Genomic DNA, 6184 nt, shown 5'->3' with positions numbered 1-6184 from the left:
TTGGTTCTATTTGATTTAGTAGTTCACTTTTACAACTTAGTGTCTAGCATTTACAGTTTGAATTTAAAAATTAGCTTTTCCATTGATTTTATAAAATTTACCAGGTTTGCATATTTAGTCGTTAAAGATTGCATATTTAAGTGTTCAAGTTCGCATAGTGAAGTTGATGATAATTACGAAAATATCACCGTGTCTTTTTTTTTTTTTTTAAATCTTATTAGATCCGTCTAATTTTTACTGATGTAAGGCTAAAATTTGTTCTTAATTTTCTCTTGGGGTGTGTTCTCATGGGATCCTAAGCCTATATATATATATATATATATATATATATATATATATATATATATATATATATATATATATATATATATATATATATATATAGAAGGGGTCGGGGAGGGTTTCCCGTGCGGTTGTGCGGTTGGACGCACTTTAAGTACACAACACACACACATTAAGCACACAAACAAAACATCTTAAGAACACAAACCCACGCACCTTAAGCACAAACCTCATGCACCTTAAGCACAAAACTCACGCACCTTAAACACAAAACACACGCACCTTAAGTTTCAACAACTACTCACATTAAGCACAAAACTCACGCACCATAAGCACAAGACACTACTACAAAAAAAGGCCTTTAACGTCGATTTTTTGACCCCATTTAACGTCCATTTCATTCGACGTCGTCCTTCTAAACGTAGTACATAACAGATACGACGTCGGTTAAAAATCGACGTCGTATATATATATTTTTAATTTAAAAATTAACTTACGACATCGGCTATTTGTATAAAGCTGACGTCGTATTTTTTTTTAAATAAATAATATACGAAGTCGGTCTTTTAGCTAAGGCCGACGTCGTATTTATTTTTAAAAAACTAATAATTCACTTACGACGTCAGTTATTTGTATAAACCGACGTCGTAAGTGAATTATTACGTTTTAAAAATAATACAACGTTGGATATTTAGTAAAACACCAACGTCGTATATATTGTTTTTAATATTAAAATTATTTTATGATTTCTACCAACACCTGTAGAGTTTTACAATTTTAATTCACATCAACTTTCAGAACTTGTGCATCAATTTAACATTCAACATCAACTAATAAACATAAACCAATTTGAAATTAATATAAATAACACAATTCATTAAACTAATTCAAGCTACTAAACATGAAACTAATATAAATAACACAATTCATTAAACTAATTCAAGCTACTAAACATAAACTAGTTTGGAACTAATAAATAACACAATTCATCAAGCTAATAAACATAAACTAATTTTAAACGTAAATTATCAACTAAGAAGCGTTTTATTAACCCATTCATTAATAAGAAACTTAGACCATTTGTCTCTAACTTCATCAATCTCTTGTTTGTTGTAAGGCAATCTTCCTTGTCTTTCCTAAGTCTACATAGTTCAAAAGAAATAAAAATAATAAAATAAGCAAGTATTTTTAAAAATTTGAAGGAGAAAGATATATTATTAAATTACTTGCCTTATCCATTCCTTTGCATAGGTTATTGGAAACAATTTCCAACATGAATTTCATCACATAATAGCCACATTCGGTAGTTCCTTTTTGTATAGCACAATACATTTGAATTACAATAAAATTAAAAAAAATAATTAAAAAAACAATAAGCTTGCATGTTTTACAAAGCAAATGAAGTACTTACTGAACATGTAATCCATTTCAGTGAATGATTTTGTTTCTTTCTATTCAACATGCTTATTGCAGCCATACACCTATTAATATAAGACATAAAATATATGTAAATACTTGGCATCACTAGTTTAATAATAACTAGTAATTATTTATATAAATTTATATATGTTTCCGTTATATGTTTAATGTCTTCACGCGGCCCATGACCAAGTGAATCAAACCAATAAATTTCATTTAGTTGAGGACAAATCGCCATCAGCATCCAATGCTCACTACAAATAAGTAATTTATTAGTTTTAAGTGAATATAATATATAATAGAAGTATATTATATATAAGTACTTTTATTTAAAACGTAATTAATACTTACTTGAGAATATATGGGGCTAAATATACAAATTTGTTCCCATATTGCATGGTGACATTTATATACAATTTCCTCTCATCTGTACTATTTATTTTTGCACTACAAGAAAAATGCACATAGACAACACTAGAAAGACAACAGTTTTTAAGAAAAGTGTTGTCTTTTGTATAAAAGACAACAGTTTGGTCCAAAACTGTTGTCTTTGATACAACACTTTTGTCAAAGACAACGGTTTTTACTTAACCGTTGTTGTAAGTGTGTTGTTGTCTTTGTGCATTTTGTGAAAAGACAACACCACAACGACAACGGTTTTTTAAAACCGTTGTCTATGTGCGTTTTTTTTTTAAAAAAAGACAACGGTTTTTTTAACCGTTGTCATTGGTGTGTTGTCTTTAAGCGCACTGGAATACACAACACTAGAAAGACAACGGTTGTTTAAAACCGTTGTTTTTGTGCGCTCTTTTTTTTTAAAAAAAAGACAACGGTTTTATTTAACCGTTGTCGTTGGTGTGTTGTCTTTAAGTGCACTCGAATACACAACACTACAAAGACAACAGTTTTAAAAACCGTTGTCTTTGCGCATTATTATTTTTTAAAAGACAACGGTTTTATTTAACCGTTGTCATTTATGTGATGTCTTTAATAGAACTTGAATACACAACACTACAACGACAACGGTTTTGTATAACCGTTGTCGTTGCGCGTTCTTTATTTGTTTAAGGCAACAGTTTTATTTAACTGTTGTCTTTGGTATGTTGTCTTTAAGCGTATTTGAATACACAACACTACAAAGACAACGGTTATAAAAAACTGTTGTCTTTGCGCATCATTGTTTTATAAAAGACAACAGTTTTGTATAAAATATAAACAACAAAAGTCGAACCTATGACCTCAAATATAACAAATAAGGTTTAACCAACTAAGCAACACAAACTCTTATGTATGAAAGTGCAACATCTGGTATATTACTGAGTTGCTTCTGTGTTGTCTCACTTATGTACTTAAGCGCAACATCTAGGATATAACCAGTTTGCTTCTGTAAGACAATGATTGTACCTAAGACCTCTAACATAACACACAAAGTTAAACCCATCAAACCACACCACCCCTTGTTTATTAAAGTGTTACACCTTATCTTTTACTTATAATTTTGGGCTGTCAGCTTTGACCTGCGGGCACTTTAACAGAGAAAGAATACAATTCAAAAGTTAATTTAATTGTTATATTTTCTTTCATATTTAAATATAAAATTATTCACCAAAATTCCAATTTCAATTCATTAAAGTTTTATTTTCAATTACAATTAAGACCAATCTATGTATTACTACCCATGTTATTGTAAGCAACTGTTCTATTGGTGGAGTAACTAATTTTTACTTATATTGAATCTAAGTAAATTCTCTCCTTTAAATGTTAGGTATTTGGTGGAGCAACTGTTGCATACTTTTCCCACTTTTTTTTTGTTTCTTTGTATCAATTCTATAGCATCAATGGTTCACTTTTATTCTTGTGTAGTGTATAAATACCTCTCATGTTCGCATTTCTTTGTAAATTTATTATATCTATACTAATTTATTTACTCACTTTTTACATGTAGTTCCAACAAGTTGATTATGACAAAGCGGTTATTGATCTGGTGCGTTCAGAATGGGCCGATATTCTATCAAGTTATATAGAGTAGGTATGATTTGACGTTGTAATCATTTAGACTTGGTTCGTAGAATTGTTTTTTGTAGTATTATGACTTGGATGATGATTCGATTAGAATTGGTAATGAAAGTATTTTGACTTGTTATTTTGAACCTTGCTTAGCTTCTTCAAAATTATGTAACTACACTTGGCCATGGTGAATGGATAAATTGATTTTTTTTATATGATTAAACTTTAAGCAGGTTAAAAATGGGTTGAGACAACGGTTAAAAACCGTTGTCTATTTTACAATAGACAACAGTTTGAAACTGTTGTCTTTTTTACAAAAGACAACAGTTTATGGGCGTGACTTTTAACAACAGTGATTTCAACAACACACAATAGACAACTGTTTATAACTGTTGTCTTTTAAAGAAAAGACAACAGTTAAAAACCGTTGTCTATGTGCATCACTTTTAAAAACACCGGTTTCAACAACATTGAATAGACAACAGGTAAAAAACTGTTGTCTTTTTTAGAAAAGACAACGGTTAAAAACCGTTGTCTATGTTCGTGACTTTTAACAACACTGATTTCAATAACACTTAATAGACAACGGTTAAAATACCGTTGTCGTTTATAGAAAAGACAACGGTTAAAAACCGTTGTCTATGTGCATGACTTTTAACAACTCCGGTTTCAACAACACTTAATAGACAACGGTTAAAAAAACCGTTGTCATTTCTAGAAAAGACAACGGTTATTAACTGTTGTCTATGTGCGTGACTTTTAACAACACCGGTTTCAACAACACTTAATAGACAACAGTTAAAAAACGGTTGTCGTTTCTAGAAAAGACAACAGTTATTAACCGTTGTCTATGTGCGTGGCTTACAACAACACCAGCTTCAACAACACTTAATAGACAACGGTTAAAAAACCGTTGTTGTTTCTAGAAAAGACAACGGTTATTAACCGTTGTCTATGTGCGTGACTTACAACAACACCGGCTTCAACAACACTTAATAGACAACGGTTAAAAAACCGTTGTTGTTTCTAGAAAAGACAACGGTTAAAAACCCTTGTCTATGCGCGGGACTTACAACAACACCGACTTCAACAACAGAAATTATACCCCTACGACAATGGTTATTAACCGTTGTCTATGTGCATTTTTCTTGTAGTGTTGGTTGAATGCAATATGGATCTAGGAAGCCATACCTGTCTTTTGATGCCAACTCAAAACTAATGTAAATACCCCAATTCACAAACACAACCAATTATATATAGATTACTAAAAATCATGATGATATTATAAATATAAAACTATTATGAACAAATAATACTAAAGAACTTATTACCTTATAAAGAACTTAAATAGAGAAATATCGATGGTCTTCATATTTAAGAATCGCATTAACTCCACACTTTCAAGGTGCAAGTCATACTCAATGTTGCCCATAATACCACAAGCCACATGGATCATAAGATTGTGTTCAAGATGGCTAGCTATTGTAGAGGCCTTTTTGCATACAACAGTCAATGAATCTAGATCAGCTATAGTGAATTCTTGATGATGGGATTGCACAACCGATTGAAAAGTTAATTTGGTCTTTTCTTTTAACTGTGAATTATAATATAAGTAAGAATTATTATTTTAAAAATTAAATTACTTACTGTTATTTTAAAATAGAAATATTTTCGGTGTACATACCGCATCAGCTTCAGTACATAACTCTACCAGCTTCTTTGGCCAAATAATAAAGTGTTGAAATGCAGCACCTAGAAGCCGAACCTCACTGGTGGGGATTGGTACATGTGCACTTGGATCAATAACTTGATTTACGCTCACCTTCACTTGATTTACATCCAGTACAACCCCATGAACCTGTGCACCACTGTAAGCTGTCCCATATGCCACTGGACGTCTAATTGGATCTTCTAAGAACAATTGACATCGTGCCCCTAACTGCAATAATTTATAATTAAGAATCATATAAAATGTTATTGATAAATAATAATAAGATCAACTATAAACGACTACTTAAAACCGGTAAATTAGCAAAAGGGTCCGGGGAACTAGCTTTGTCACTTTGAGATTGTGGCCCAGCATCCACACATACGTCATTCCCCTACTTTGATTGTACAGATTGGTGAACAGGAGTCTGCAGAGAACCAAATTGAAACATCATCTCAGCCATTCGTGCTTCAAATTGTTGATTTAATCGCTAACTCAATTCCTCCTGCTTAGAATTAAATTACTGATTTTGTTTTTCTAGCGCTTGTGCAACAGCAACATCAACAGTAGCATCAACCAAACGTTGAATATCTTCATAAGGCTTATGGCGACATTTTTCATGGCCAAATATACTTTTGATGCCATGTCCTTTCCCATAGCTCTAACACGTCCAGAATGCTCATCAGTACCCGGCGCAACAGTCAATGAATCTTGTTGTCCATCCTCAACAAATTCTCCTTGAGAAATTTGCAACTCAAGAGCATCCTA

General features: G+C 31.7%; 1 long non-coding RNA gene across 1 annotated transcript; it reads right to left on the bottom strand.

Annotated features, from left to right (window-relative positions):
• Positions 1 to 5265: 5265 nt before the first annotated feature.
• LOC109179628 lies at positions 5266 to 5842 on the bottom strand. The gene is made up of 3 exons (XR_002053951.1): positions 5723 to 5842; positions 5393 to 5643; positions 5266 to 5302 (listed from the first exon to the last, which is right to left on the bottom strand). It is a non-coding gene; the product is annotated as an uncharacterized LOC109179628 (long non-coding RNA).
• Between the last annotated feature and the right edge of the window lie 342 nt (positions 5843 to 6184).

Source organism: Ipomoea nil, unplaced genomic scaffold, assembly GCF_001879475.1.
Source record: "Ipomoea nil cultivar Tokyo-kokei standard unplaced genomic scaffold, Asagao_1.1 scaffold0937, whole genome shotgun sequence".
NCBI lineage: Eukaryota > Viridiplantae > Streptophyta > Magnoliopsida > Solanales > Convolvulaceae > Ipomoea > Ipomoea nil.
Note: the sequence above shows the minus strand (reverse complement) of the source record. Positions and strands in the feature narration are given on the sequence as shown.